Raw genomic sequence first — 16,806 nt, forward strand, 5'->3', positions numbered from 1 at the left:
ATCATCTACCCTTTAAAAGAGGGAGTACTAGAAAAACTTTCACTACCCCAAATTGCCCTTCAACTTTTGTAAATATAACAAAGTTAATTTGGATCTAATAAATGGGCAAATTTATGAGGTGTTTTTTATTATTATTAAGAATTTATAAAATGAGTTATAAAATCAAAAGCTTTCACACCCAATAAATTCCAACTAATTGTCACAAGTTAAGAGTTTTTTTACTTAAGAATTAATGGAAAATTTGTTACGAAATGAAGAGGCTAAATATAGCATGGAACAGTGAGAACATTTCGGATTCTAGGACTCTAAAAAGGTTTCCGAAAGTAGCCTGGCAACATGCCCGCTTGTTGTGGAAAAACTCGGTTCGTCTTCTTCTACAACGAAGGATGTGTTTCATGCATTGAGATTGAACAACATTCTTAGATGTTAGATTGATGCCAAAACCAGTAAGGTATCTTTATTAGCTAAGAAAAAAAAATTGTTTTGCCCCAAAATTTTTATGTTGATATTGAATTACCCATACATCTTCTTTTTGTTGAAGAGAATTGTGGGGAATTGCACAGGAATGCTAGACTCAACTGATTATACCTCCCGTTTTGTTTGAAGAGAGCTGCTCGAGCAAGTCAATCCCGCTCCATCTCCCTCCCTCTTCCTTCTCTCTCCTCTCCCTTATCGCTAAAGGTAAACTTTCACCAAACCCCCTATGTCTTTTCTCTAATTTTTTGTTAGTCCATTCTGAGACTCTCCTTTGATTTCACCAAACACAAGGTTCTGAAAGCACCGTCGACTACAACGTGAGGCTCGATGGCCGGAGAGTCACCATCAAAAAACCTGTCCTTTCCTCTTCAAATGACCTCGACAAGTTCCACAGAGAACTTCAACTGTGGTGGTAAGAAAGTTTACACTCCTTTAGGTGGTTTTCACTTAAAGTTGGGATTTTAGGAGTGCTCATGTTGACCAATATGGATAATTTTGATGTTGGTTTTTTTTAGCGTGAAGTGAAGTGGATCATCCTTGATTGGCTAAGTTGGTTATTGCTCATGCGAGGCCTCCAAATTATTTGTTTTTCTTTGAGTTTTATGAGTGGGGGAATTTGGCAGAGAGATTGCATGTTGAGGAGTGGAGCCCTGAGATTGATGAAGAACTCGTGATTACTTATGATATCGGTATATTCTTTTGTATAATGTGTTGTATATGACTATTTACCGAAAATATCCTGTGAGATCAAATTAGACATTGCATTGTTTGTTTTGTACTAAATTGTTTGTTATTATTTTAGCTGATACACAAGTTTATTATGTTCGAGTTCTATTTCTATTGATATAGTTACATCCTTAATTGCCTTCTCTTTGATCTTCAATGTGTTATGTTATTATTTGAAACTTTATAAACATAAAAAACATATTTTCATTTTTCTGATGCAGAATCAATGTTTTGATGTGTCACTGTCAGATGCCTGTAGTGTTTTTGATTCCATAAAGGTGATAAGCTTTCAACTCCTATGTATTCTTTTTCTTTTTTGCTACTTTTCCATTTAGTGAAGTGGTATAACTTAAACCATTATTACATCAGTCGCTTAGTCAAAGTGATGGAAGATGACGATATGATTCTAGCAGTGTTGAATCCAGCACTTATGTTGCTGGTACTGAAATCTTTTACCTTTCTTGGTATCTATGATGAAAATAACTTAACACTAGATGCTACATTTACCAGTTTATGTCTTTTGTAATTATTGCATCACTTTGATTGGTTGGAAATCGTCTCATGTTAATGTTATAACTGCTAAGTACAACTACTGTTGTACTTGATCAAACTGATCACTTTTCATGTTTGTACGGTTGCAGGGACAACACTTGAAACACTTGCAGGAGTGGTTTCCCTGGTAGATCCAGAGGTGGATCAATCAAGGGTAAGACTTACATTACCAATGTTTGTTTTTTAAATTGTATGATTGTGTTATGATTAGCTTTGAGTAACTATTTGATATCAGAATGATCGTTCATAATTTTTACTCCTATTTAAAAATTAAGGAGAATATCTCTTACTTTTGCTTATAATTACACTTCGTAGATTAGATGCATTGCTATCCCACTGAACTTTATTTTGCTTAAATGTAAGACTCATTGGCTTTAGGTTAGTATGGCAATGTGATTCTATGTTAATCTTTCATGGCCATTTGAAAGTGAAAATTCTTTATTTTACTCAAGCTCTAAGGCTTCTTGCAAAGTTGCAAGCTTGCAATACATCTTGCTAATCCATAATACTCTGAAGCATTATCACTAAGAAGGCAATACTTCGTCCAAGTTGTGTGAGATAGGAATGCGACATGCGATTGAGTAACCAAATTGAGTGATGACTTTTTTTTCATAGGTAAAGAATATTTCACTGATTATCAGGTGTACAAGGGTACTTAGGCATTCCAAAGTATAACAAAAGTAGGCTTCCAACAGCAAGAAAAAACATCACAATGCTGCATGAGAGAACAATATACAAATATAAGTTAGTGTCATTTAAAATCACCAATTTGCAGGCCATCAAGCTATGAATTTTATTGAGCAATCCTGTGAGGGAATTGCTAATGCCTCTAAATTGTCTGCAGTTTCGTTCCTGCTAAATATAGTATATAGTTGTTGTTAGACCCTAGAGGGGGGTGATTAGGGTCTTATGCTAATCTAATCCGATTTTATGCCAATTAAAATTAATTAATAAGTTATCCTAGCAAGTATGAAATACAACAAGATATGTAAGCTAGGATAAGCAATATGAACAAATAGATGTATCCTAGCAAAGAGATATACAATATGATATATGCAAGGATATGTAAACTAACACAAGGGTAAACAATATGAAATAGATAGTGGATGATAAAAATAATGAGCTATGGACAATGGCGATAATAAATATAAACATAAGATTAAGTGCGTCAAAGCAAACTCAAACACACGATATGATCACGGAGTTCGGACCTTTCGTCCTACGTCTCCGCTCCCCTCTCCCGGGGAGAAATCCACTATCACAACTGAGTTTTCTACGCTCACCTGAATAACGTTTACAACCACACTATGTCGGTTTTCAACGATCACCGATCAACGTATACACTCACTCACAATATCGGTTTTCAACGTTCACCGATCAACGTCCACTCCTCACACTCGGATTTTCTAGCTAACTGAAAACTTTGCAATCTCACAAAGATAACAAATGATTTGTTCTCTAATACAATGCGAGAACTCAATTAAAGCTCAACTCAATGTTATAATTTCTCACAACCCTAATATACTATGTATGTAAATACTAAAAGCTCATGTGGGTGTGTGTAACAATGAGAATAAATAAAACAACTAAACTCAAATAAAATCTAGCATATAGAAATTATGAATAAAACAATAAATAGCTAGAAATAGAGTTTAGGAATTCTTCTCTGAAAAACAAGATGGAGAGATGGATTAAAAGGAAGCTCAAACAATGTAGATGATCTCCTCCACTTGTGAACCAACCAAAATAGCTTTAAACCAAACTTAAACCCCTGTAAAACTTTTATAAACTTGTTTAAAACATCCCATTGGTTACTGAGATAGAAGGGGGTTTGGGGGTTTATATAGGAAGAGGAAGCAACAGCAAAAACCCCAAAGGAAAAGACCAAACAACCTAAGAATCAGAAATCTAATTCTATACCAAAAGAGCCATTGGGATAAACGCGCGAGCAACAAAAACAACAGGAGAAACTCCAGAGAGTTCGACGGTCGACCGCGGCGGTCGACCGTGAGGAATTCAGCTTGACGGTCGACCGTGGCGGTCGACCGTGAAAGTTTCTGCTACCCACTATGGAAAAGACTCAGGCGCGGTCGACCGTGGCGGTCGACCGTGAACTGATATCTGAAATTTTATAGTTTTAAACAGTTTTCTGATTTTAAAATACTGTTTAAAAATATCAAATAAATTCTAAAAAATGTAAAACTTTGGGGAATGATTGTAGACATGATAATAAACATGTTACAATAACTGGTTTCTAAAAAGGACTTCCCAAATGAAAAATATCATTATTTTACAAAATAGGCCAAAACATGAAAATGTAAACATGTGAATTTTGACATTTTAGCTAAACCATGTTTTGAAACTTTGCACAATGATTATGTAGACTTAATAAAATATGTATATGATTATAAAATTTTGCACAATGACCATGTTTTGAATCTAATCCAAGACTTATGTCTTCCTTGTAGCCTCATATAGGATAGTATTTGATCACATATTTGAGCTAAAAATAAGCATTTAAAGAACAAATGCTCAACAGTTTTATTATGAGCCCATAAAGGTTACCGTGTGCATCATCTGTTCTCCCCTAAGCTTTAACTTTATCCTTGGTCATGAGCTTGTTGAGCATAACTAACCACAAGATTTTGTCAAATCATGCTTATGTATTAAGTTAAAAGATTTGAGACTGTTCATATCAGTGTAAGTGATAATGTGCATTTATAGTACTTGATGAAATAAAATAAATTGGGTTAGAGAGATTTGAACCTTGTGAAATTTTGCATATACCTTAAAATTCACAGATATAATGGTATATTATTATAATCATAACTACCTTGGGCTCGAATTTAAAAAAAAAAAATTTAACCTTTTTTACCTTCAACAAATCATCATAGGCTATATCCCTTTCGCTCATTTGTTAGAACTATAAGTAGATATAGTAGTTTAATATATTTTGTCTAGAGAGCTTTATTTTTTTCCCTTTCGTTTTTTAGTTGTTTAATAATAATTGTAATTGACTCAATTGTTATATACTAAAGATTCTGAAATTTGGAAATTCCTATTAGAGAGTAAACTTTTACTAAATGGGTACATTATCAAATATCTTACAATATATTAATTCATGTAAGCAAATATGAGCTCAAATGCCAATTGAAATTACTATGAGGAAAGTACTAATTTCATGATACATATAAAAATTGATAATGCAATTGCTAAAGGAAATTATTAAGCTTACAAGCTACAAGTCATATGATAACTTAGAGAATGATAGTTAGCCAAAACGCATTTGCGTCTATTAGCTTAATTATTCTATTGATAGACTCTATAGCATAACAAATATTATAGATGTTAATGTAAGAAATGTTGGCAGATATTATAATGTAAGAAATATTATAGATGTAATGGGTATTTGTTTAAAAAGAATGTTCTTTATAGGAGAGATTTATTTCTATATTGCTTTGTTCATTATCAATGATTCAATCAGTACTTAGGTCATCTGCTCTAATTCCTTATGCATCCCGGTTTCATGTTCCTTTAACTTTGTGTTCAGAAGGTTATATGTCTTGATTTGTCCTTCTTATTGTTTTAGCCTTTCCTATGACCATAAAACCATAGCGAAACAGTAAGAGACATGGGGAGCTACTAGGAGATCAACAATTTGATGTTATTTAGTTGAGGTCAGGTCTTTGGTGAATGAAGATGTTTTTAAGCTCTATATTTTATTGCTAAATGTTGCTAATGTTCCAATTTTTTGGTGTGAGTATGTTAGGAGTTGTTTTGATAGGTTTTTGATGTATACAACTAGGGAATTTTATGTTTTTTTTTTGGTGTGATGTAATGAGAGATACTCTTCATTTTATTCTTTGGTTGGGGATTTTGATGATTATCTGTAAGTAGATTGTAATCACCCATTTTTTTAAGAATGTATTGCTTGGTTGGGGTCTTCTTTCAAGACTCAATCCTTTCTCTTAAGAAGACATGAGAAGAGCTTGACTTCATAGTGATTAACCGATGCTAGATAATTGTCTATGCTACTTGACATGTTTTTTCTTGAAAACATATTGCACTTGCTGAACCAACTCTATTGTATTCTATCTTTAATGTTGGTCATATTATTTTGTTATAGGACACAAAAGATTTAATGTTCAATCCAAGTATCCCATTCATTCAATGAGGTTATTAGTGTGATTCTTAGTTGTTATATCCAAATGTCTAAAAGATTTCAACTTATTCGTTTTGACGTCGCATAAGGTCCAATGACTTTATTTTATGTCTATATATTTGATCCATTGCTTACATTCAATAATTTAATAACAAATCTTTCCCAAAATAAAATTAAAATTTTATAATAAATGATAAAAATTATACCACGTGCATTGCACGTGCAATCCAACTAGTATATATATATCATTATATATTATATATATATACATATATATATATATATTATATAATATATATAATATATATATATATATATATATATTATATTGGAAAATTTGTTTCAAGGCCTAAAACCCAACTTCATATTGTGCCACAGCCCCTTACTTTCCTATATGTGTGCAGCCTCTTATATAAAAAAAATTACGTCCAGGCCCTTCATGTCTAAAAAACACCGTTTTGTCCTCCTTACACCTCCGCTCCTCCTCCTTTGCCGGTCCCCCTTTGCCCTTCCGGCCGGACGCTCCCTCCCTCCGCTCAGTCGGCCTCCCTCCTACGACACGTCGCGCCTAGCCTCCCCCCCATCACACCGCCTCCCGCCCTTCCCGCTCTGGGCCCGCGCCAGCGCCTCCCAAGCGTCGTCGGCATCCTCCCCGCTCGACCTCCCTCCCTCCCGCCACACTGCTCCCCCTACAGCTCCCTCTGCCCCCCTCCCTGCCCTACACGCTCCCTCCCCTCCTCTCGTCCTCCCCTCCGCCTCCCCTCCCCCGCCTCCTCGCCCCGCTACATGCCACCTCCTCAAAACCCTCCCCTCCCCCCGTCTCCCCCTCCCGCCGCTTCTCTCTCGTCTTCGCCTCTCCCATTCCCCCCACTCCTCCCCACCTGCAACCTCCCCTTACACCACCCTCCCTCCTCCTTCGATCCTTGCCTCCTCCCACCGCCCCCCTCCCCTCTGCCGCATCGGCGTCCGTCACGAGAACTTTACCTGTGGCCACATTAGTAAGAGTTAACATGTTAGCAGTAAAAGTTAACATGTTACCTGCAAGAGTTAATTGCAAAGAGTTAACATCCACTGGCATGAGAAAGAGGAGGATAAATTTAGGATTTAAGCCAGCTGACATGTCTAATCATGAACTAGCATGTCTAATCAACTGCTAGCATGAGCTGGAATCATGATGGAGGGGCCTTAGGCATATTGTTTGTTATACTCTCTCTTTAAAAGTACGAGTTTAGAAAAATCTTTTTATGATCAATATTACTCTTAATTTTTTTGAATATTACATTGTTATTCTAATCTGTTCTAATTATCATATCCTCTTTGAATTAGTAATTAAATAATTTATCCTATTTATAATGAGACTTAAAGTGTTATTGGATAAAGGAGATACATTTGATATAATTCAAGTTTTTTTATTTATTTCAATTCCTAGAAATCTAAAAAACACATGCTAGCCAGCACTAAAAATTTTTAGACTTTGAAAAAAATATCCTCTAATTTTTTTTTTAAAATTGTAAAAATACCCCTCTAAATTTAAAAATTTATTAAAACATCTTGAAAATTATAAATTTTACTTATTTTAATTCAGCGAGAAATTTGAAAAATATATACTAGCTAGAAACTAAAAGTTTTTTGACTTTGGAGAAAATATATTATAAGTTTTGAAAAATTACAAAAACACCCCTAAAAATTTAAAATTTATAAAAAACACATTGTACCTTTCAAACCTATAAACACACCAAAAACCAACAAATAACACAAACAACCCCTAAAAATTTATGGAATTTAGAATAAACAATCTGAATTTTTTACAAATTGCAAAATAAAAACTTAAAATTGTAAAATTTTTAAAAATCATAATAATTTCTAACCTAACAATACATTGAAAATATAGGAATTATAAATATCTCCTATATAATTTATAATTTATATAAAGCGCCCTTAAAATTTCAAAAATTACAAACAAAACCTTAAATTTCAAATTTTACAAAAAACACCCTGAGAATTTATAACTCATTAGTAAATTAAAAACATATAAGTTATAAATAGTCTATAAACAATTTACAATCTGTAGAAAAGGCCTATAAGTTTAAAATATTGTAAAACCCCTTAAAATTCATAATTTACAAAAAAACACCATAAGAATTTCTAACCTATAGACAAATGAATATACAAAATTACTAACAACCCCTAAAAAATTAAAAATTTACAAAAAATATCATACTCCCTTTAAAAGTATAGGTTTAGGAAAAACTTTTTATGGTCAATATTACTCATAACTTTTCTAAAAAGAATATAATTAATTGAAAACCTATTAAATTTGAAATTTACAAAAAAATACCATTAAAGTTTACTACATTGCAAATTACCCCTCCAAAGTTTGAAAATTTTCAATCATTTTTTGTAATTCCTTGATTTTAATGTAATGTTTAATAGTTGTTTATTTGTAAATTATAAATTTTTAGGGTGTTTTTTATAATTTTTAAAACTATTAAGGGTGTTTCTTTTGTAGTTTTCTATAATTTCATTGTGTTTTCAGTGTAATGCATAGATACATCAATTAATAATGATATTAAAGAGTAAGTCGATCTTAAGATTATTATGTTAAACCCTAATCCTACTAGAAAAGAACCCTAGAGGGGGGTGAATAGGGTTTATGCTAATCTAATCCGATTTAATACCAATTAAAACTAGTTAACAAATATCCTAGCAAATATGATATACTACAAGATATATGCAAGGATAAGCAATATAAACAAAGGGTAAAATAAACAAACACAAACAATATAGTGGATAAATTAGACAATGAGAGAATGGCGAGAGAGATAAACAAAATATAAATGCACAAGCCAAACTCAAACTTACAAGAAATGATCACGGAGTTCGGACCTTCCGTCCTACGTCTCCGTTCCACACTCCCGGTGAGAAATCCACTATCACACTGGGTTTTCAACGCTCATCCAAAAACATTTGCACCTCACGCTCGGTTTTCTAGCTCACCGAAAATTTTACAATCAATACTCTTGCAATCATACTCTTTACTCTCTATGTGTTGGTCTCTAGCCAGTGTCTCCCTCAAGTGTTCGGATTTATAACATCTCCCTAGGATTTACTACCGACGCCACTCCTCTTGGGATGACCCTATCTCTCACCACACACTCCTCTAAGCGTACAAGTGTAACTCACAAATTAAGCATAAATACAAATAAATTATTCTCTATAATGGATGAGAACACAATGAAAGCTCACATTCTAAGTCACAAACCCACAACCTCAAATATACTATGTATGAAATACTAAAAGCTCAATAGGTTGTGTATGTAAACAAAGAGTAAAATTAAATATAAACTCAATTTAATCTAGCAAAAATAAATATGACAAATTAATCATAAATAAGCTAGATAACGAGTTTAAGAAAACTTCTCTAAAACAAGAGTGGAGGGATATAGATTGAAGCCCAAACAAGAATGGATAATCTCATCTTTCTCTTGTGAAAATTTCTTCACAAAACAAACTTGAAACAAAACTTAAACAAACTTTAAACCCTTGTAAAACTTGATTAAAACTCTATTTTATAAATTTTCTCTTAGATGAAATAAACTGAGGATATGTGGGGGTATTTATAGAAACCCCAAAGGAAAGAGAAAACAAGGCAAAAAGATTAAAAACCCAAAATAGATAAAAACAAAAAAAAACTAGCTGTTACAACATCAGTCGACTGAAGGGTTCGATCAGTCGACTGATGAGCTGACCGTTACAGGCAGCTCACAGCTCATCAGACGACTGAAGATCTTATGAGTCGATTGAAGACCTCATCAGTCGACTGAATAAAAAAAAAACTTCTAGCAATTCCAGGTGATTTCTTCAGTCGACTGAACACTTGCATCAGTCGACTGATAACATAATATCAGACTGTAATAAATAGTAAAACTGATTTTTAAAGTGCCATTAAAAATAGCAAATAAATTCCAAAAATTATAAAACTTTGGGGAATGATTGTAAAAATGATAATAAACATGTTACAAAAAATATTTTTGGAATTGCACTTCTCAATAGTGAAAAGTGATGATTTTTCAAAACTAGTCCAAAACATAAAAACTAAACATACATGTTTTTGATATTTTGGCTTAAACAATGTTTTGAAAACTTTTGAATAAGTTTATAGACTTAGTGAAATGATATAAACTATTATTATGAAGGCTACAAACTAAAAACTCAATATTATGCAAAAAATAAAGTTTTGCACAATATATGCATTTGACAAAATGATAAATATGAAACATATAAATATGTATATAAAATAAAGTTTTGCACAATATATGCATTTGACAAAATGATAAATATGAAACATATAAATATGTATATGAGTGTATATTTGTTTCATATCTATATCATTTGACAAAATGATAAATATGAAACATATAAATATGTATATGAGTGTATATTTGTTTCATATCTATATTACTAAACCAAAACCATTTATCCACATGAAAACAAACATATTATGTATACAAATATTTATTTTGCTTGTAAAAACTTTGTTTGTGGATAAAATAAGAAAACAGATAAACTAGTAAAATGTGTGTGTGTGTGTGTGTGATATTGAGCTTTAAAGTATCTACACACAAATATAAAACCTAAATTATAAAAACTATACCCAAGCTCTTGATCTTCGATGAGCTCTTCTTGGTTACGGATGAAGCTTGATCTTGAATCTTTAACTTGAATGTATTGGCTTCATTCCATTATTCCTTCCATCCTCCAATAGATATGATAGTGAAAGCTCTAGTCTGTCCAACCTCCAACGCATTGTTTGCCTAGAATAAATACAAAAACACAAACACTAGACAAATAATATTAGTTGTAAATTATTTGTTAAAACATCATCAAAACAAAAAGACCAACATATTAGGCCATAGTTAAGTATGCACATCACTATTCCTAGGCAGTATAGTTTATATATGCAAAATTTTTTAGACAATCTATATAGTAGTTAAAAGGATTTTGATTTTAATATACTATTTTTTATAAATTATATTTAATGTGAACCCACCATATAATTTTGACTGTGGCCATTATAATTTTAATACGTATGATTGATCGACTATATAGGTATATAGACCATAGATTACTTTACTTTCTCACATGAACTAATATTTGATGCTTAATAATTTTAGACCATAGATTACTTTACTTTCTCACATGAACTAATATTTGATGCTTAATAATTTAAATTATTACTTTTAAATTTAATCACATGAACTAATATTTGATGCTTAATAATTTAAATTATTACTTTTAAATTTAATATAAAGAGGAGCTATAATGACATTTATTTATTTACCTACAGGATAATACAATCTCAATTCCTATTTTTTTGCTTGAGATTTATTCCACAGTTACGAGTATCAAATTAATAACTAAAATAATAATTATTTATTCTTAAATTAGGATGATTGTAGTTGGTCACTCACTATAGAATTTTCATGAAGGTATATATCTTACTTTCTATAGCTATCTACAATGCCCATGTATATATTATAAATTAGTTGTTAATTTGACATATTAAATTACTTTTTCTTTATAGAATTTTATTCTTTGATTTTTGGATTGTGTAACCACTATATCACCATTCTTGCGTAGAAAGGACGTCACTCTAAATGGTTTCAAGCCAATGTTTGAGTTGAACTGAAGTAAATACTATTGTTACTATGTGTATATATTTTTTTAAGAAAATCATATCAACACTTTTTAAACAGAAGAAAATATTCTAACTCTGATATTACAAAAACTAAATATAACCAATTAAGTGATTAGCAAAAGAGAACTTACATTAGAAAAGCATGAATAATAAGATAAAGAAGAAAGATAATAGTATTGTCAACAATACTACCAATAGAAAGCTACAATGTAAAGTTAACATATTTTGTAGAGTCTAACTAATAGCTATAAGCATCGAGGTTTTCATATATATACTTTATAATTTATTAAAAAGGGTCATTCAATCATATATAATAAAATTGATTTAATACCGAATAGTAATATCATTGTAATAATATCATTATTAGGAAAAATTCTTCATGAACCATTGTGTTCTTTATGATATATAAGCTATGCAATCCAAATTATTGTGTCTTTTATAGAGCCAAAAAGTATGAATACAAGCCTCTAACATTTTGCTCTCACAATAGCAAAATCCACTAAGCAAATATGGATATTCTAGATGAGTTATATGTCCTATATACAATATAATTATCCTAGGCAAGTGAGTTATAATAGCATTTCTCATACACATAGTTTATGGCAAGATTTGATAGGGACATTACATTAAAGAAAAAAGAAAATTTTATATTTAGATCACATGGAAAAATATATCATAATCTCTCTACGCTAATTTTTATGAAAAAATTAGTCTTCATACTTTCAGTTTTACTTCTATGATATGGAGAAGATCTATAAAATTGAATGAGAATATTAGATAATGTAAATATAAGTGAAACTACAATAAAAAAGTTAATTTGAATATGAGTGAAACCACAACTAAAAGTTTAATGGATATATTGCAAGTAAATTCATATGCAAAATTCCTTTGCGAATTGAATGATCACACATCTTTTGAAGACTTTAAGATATTAATAAATAGAGATATCGTATTTGTTGATGCTCGATATCAAACAAAATAATCAAAAAGAGGATGGTTGCGGGATGATAAAGGATGATGGAGGGTCCGCTCCCTTCTTTGACTTTATGCTTGGTTCTTGAACAAAGGCTTGATGTCCACGCTGCACAGACAAGAAGAATCTGTGAGAGGGTAGAGACTGGTTCCCCCATGATTCCTCCGACGATCAAGTTAGTGAAACTCGAGAAGGGGAAGGTCTGGAACCAATGTGGTTCTTGAAGTGGCAATGTCTCTGCCCAGAGGATCTACGTGAGCTCCTCTGTCCAGACGAAGAACTGTGTGTTCTTGTTTTTGTATCATGTATGCTTTAGGGGGTTTTAGATTGTGAACCTCCTCCCTTTATCTATGGTGAATAACATTTGTATATAAAGAGGACGTCAACGACAAATTGGTCACTTCGGCCATGAAAATGGCAGTGACAATGTGTGAGCTGGAAGGTGAGTCATTCTTTGTTCTACATGTGTCAGCTGGCGACTGGGGGGAGTCATTTCGACATAGGAGAGGATGTCTCTGTATTTTTTGGGAAGTGATTGATGGCGTGACAGAAGGCACACTAGCATGCTGAATCATCCCTCGCTTTATAGGTGTCGGCTGGTAGTTGGAAGGGAAGTCACTTCAGGATGGGAGAGGGTGTCTCAATTTTTCGAGAAGTGATTGAGCTGACAAGTCATGGAGACCTTATCAGGCCAAAATCTGGATACGGCTTGTCCAAGGTGGACTGCAATGTTGACATATGCTCTGGAATTGAGGCTTGGGGCTGGGGCCTAGTTCTCAACTTAATTGGCAGTAGAGAATGTCCCTCCAGTCGTTTCTAAGAAATCTCCAGTGAGTGGTTGAGTGCCCTAAGTAGGATCATCCCCGATGATAGGGTCGACCGACACCGCTTTTCACGTCGACTCAGGAGTGTTGCCATGTCCGTCTGGTTGGAATGTCATCTCATCTTCGCTAATAACAGTCTCTCGAGTCAATATAAAGATGTCAACTCGTCTAGGAGGTCAGGATCTCTCGTGCCGACCAATGTCACCTCTGGTGTCGACACCAGAGTGTCGGCTTGATGAGTCGGTGGGGCTAAGATCTCTGTGATTGTGCTTTGGGTTATCCCTGATAAGATACCAAGGTCTTGTAATTAGCCATGATGGTCGAGTTGTAGTGGAGGATTTGACCATATGTCATGCCTTAGGCTTACCTTGGTAAAGAGCCAAGGGCTTGTAATTCGACTGAGGAATCAAATGCCTAGAACTCTTGAGAGTTAACTAGGTCTTTCCTTCCCCTAAGGATGAGAGATGACTGTGGGAGTCGGCCAAAGGGTTGAGTTTATTTTGCTAGGGCTCTTATTGTATCATTTTACAAATATCCATATCTTGGGTGAGTGAACACCACAAAAGTTAATTTTCATTCAATAAGAGTAAACTTCATTACAAACTTCTCTACAAAAAAAGGAGAAGGATGAGAAACATGCAAGTCATCAAAGCTCTCGACCAGATTCGGGAGTTGGACTTGGCGGACTCCTGGTGGCGGCAATTGAAGAAGATTCCCCAGGGACCCCAGCAACAGGCTCGACCTCATCGTCATCGCTGATAAATCCAACCCGCCTCTACTTTTCTTGACATCTTTCAACAAGTCAAGACAACAAGAGATGCGTAAAGGATAAAAGCAATCTAGAATAGGATGAGAGTCACGAGGCACTAAGGAGGCGAAGTAATCAACCCCAGTTTACATGCTAAGGCTACTTCGGCCTTCCCTATAGAGCCATGATGCCAGTCGTTGACCACCTTTTTTCTATGCTGCTATGAATCCAGATGAGCAAGTGGTCCTCTAATTTATCGATAAGGGCCATAGATGCCTGAAGCTTTGATTGCAGCTCTTCAAAGTCTCTCCTCGTCTTTTCGAGAGACAAGTGTTCGCTGGAAAAATCGTTGCTTTCTTCATTGATGTCATTGCTATCTTGAATAACAGTTTTTTGGTTACAAAAGATCCGGTCTTTTTTTAGATCCGGTTACAATGAGATGAAAAATCAAAAATAACGAAAATTAAAAATTACAGTTTTTCTGCGTCCTCATTGTGAAGCACAATCGCGGAGCATCCTGTTGATTCGGGCGTCAGCTCGCTTTGGGTGGGGGCTGTTGTTTGCCTGCGGCCGGGGGGTTGTTTGCCGTGGACGTCCACGGCGCGATTGCTAGGATCCGGACAGATCTAACCAAGCAGTATAGGAGGCGGGTATATAGTCTTTATCCGCAACAGGAAATGAATAGGCCGGGAGGGATTGATTGTCACGACAGGAAAACAATCGGGCCATCGAATCTCGGGATCACAGAGATCCAAGCTCTTTGCATGCGCGGGAGTGTAAACAACCGGTAAGAGTCGAGAGATCCTGACCCCCGTCCCGAACGTCACTGGGCGGCGTTTTTTGTTGTGATGCGGGTGCTCGCCGAGAATAGCAGAACCGCCGGACAAGGACTAGGTTCGTGGTCTCTCGAATGATGTCGTGATCAAAGTGACCGCTGAGTGTCAAGAAGTAGCATCGTCCCGAATGTGATGGAGCGTTACTCTGAATGATGCGACCCCCCTGCGGGCACCAGAGATGTAAAGATGTGATAAGGTTGTTCGTGGATACTCTTCGGAGCGACAGGTTGCTTTCATAGCCAGGAAAAGGTCCTCGCAAAAGGGAGTATGAACCTTAGACCCACGTCCGGTGGCTAGATTTATCTGTCTGGCAACACAGATACTGTGCAGTTTGGCTTAGCCAGATCTGCGGATTCGGTGTTCGAATCGGAAATCGCCGGCCACCGCTCAAGCGGTGGCTCAGGAGCACTGCTGAAGCGCACGCTGGTGGCGTGCGGCGCTTGCGCGATCGCACTACGCGGGTTGTCTGCGGTCGAGCGGTGTGCGCGGTTGTTTTCGGTCTTTGTAGTCAGAATCCGCTTCGTGCCGTTTATTCGGGAATTATGGCGGTTTGTATCTGCTGTGGCTGAATCTGATTTCACGTGGTTGTAAGCGTTGACTTCGCTAGTCGGTATTTAGGAAGTAGCTCTGGATGCCCGGCCGTATTGAGGGGCAGTAAAGGTCGCGGTGCTGTTGGGTTTGTCTCGAGTTGGCAAATTCCTGTCTATAGTGGTTGGGATGACCTCGTGTGACTCTGCATGGACCGGTTAATGCTTGATTTTCTTGCACGTGCGAGTGGAAGGGTTCCATTCCGTCGTTCACACCTGTGCGCGGCGGTTCGTAGGCAGCTGTCGTAGCTTGTGTAATCTCACATTTGCGTTGCGTGTGCACTTCGGCTCGGTTATTGTGGTAGCATGATGGTTCGTTGCTTAGGGAATACGTGTCGCCGGTGAGTGGTTCCATTCCGTTCGTCGGTAGGAACAGTGTGCTAAGGGGGACGGCTATAAGTAGCAATTTTATACTCGCCTACAGATACCCCCCTCGGAGACAGGCATATTTTCCAGTGGGTCCGGTTCCTGATTATAGAGTATCATAGAGTCTTCTGGAGTACTTTGGAGCTAGGTGGAGCATGTGTCGGCCGAGTCCACGGTTCAGAGTCGGGTATGGTAGAGGGCTAATGTAGGAATAGCTTTCTATTCCTCGATGATGCCTTCGATCGCTCACACGGGCGCCCTTAAGTTGTTCGGGTGGTTGTGTGCTACGAGCATCGCCATCTGAAGGAGGGTGTTCGCGGTGCTTGCATGTTATTGTCTGACCGTTGTCGGAGATTTGACCCATTTTGAAGTCGATTCTTGATTTCCTGACGGTGGGGCTTGTTACGCAGCATCCCGAGTTAGAGGAGTGTTGGCTTACTAGCACATCAAAAGTTGAACGACACATTGCGTAGTGGTTGACCTGGCGCTTGTTGAGAGCTCATCCTTGTGACGGCGTTGTCCGGCGGTTTAACACAGTTTTTACTACTGACTTCCGTGGAAAGTATTTCTGGAGGTCTGCAAACACAGGTGATTAAAACTGACCTTTACAGGAGATTTGGGAGCGGGAGGTTAAGGTTTGTCTACTCATACAAGCGTGCCTGGAGAGTCTTGGATTGAGGTTAGTCCTTAAGAATATTATTTAGTAGAAAAAGTATTCTCATGGACCAGGAAACTTGGCCTCCAGAGCGGAAAGGGAGGGGAATCAGTTTAAGTCTCGTAGATACATTATTGGAGTATTCATTTAAGGTTGCGAATGAATTCTGAACCGGCCAACAAATGTGCCAATAAGCGGCGCG

The 16,806-nt window shown here is 35.8% G+C and overlaps 1 long non-coding RNA gene across 1 annotated transcript; it reads left to right on the forward strand.

Annotated features, from left to right (window-relative positions):
- The first annotated feature begins 1,458 nt into the window (after positions 1-1,458).
- On the forward strand, positions 1,459-5,362 carry LOC109827710. Its single transcript, XR_002243490.1, has 3 exons — positions 1,459-1,481; positions 1,845-1,909; positions 5,345-5,362. It is a non-coding gene; the product is annotated as an uncharacterized LOC109827710 (long non-coding RNA).
- The last annotated feature ends 11,444 nt before the right edge of the window (positions 5,363-16,806 follow it).

This window comes from Asparagus officinalis, unplaced genomic scaffold, assembly GCF_001876935.1.
Source record: "Asparagus officinalis unplaced genomic scaffold, Aspof.V1 AsparagusV1_Un384, whole genome shotgun sequence".
NCBI classification, from domain to species: domain Eukaryota; kingdom Viridiplantae; phylum Streptophyta; class Magnoliopsida; order Asparagales; family Asparagaceae; genus Asparagus; species Asparagus officinalis.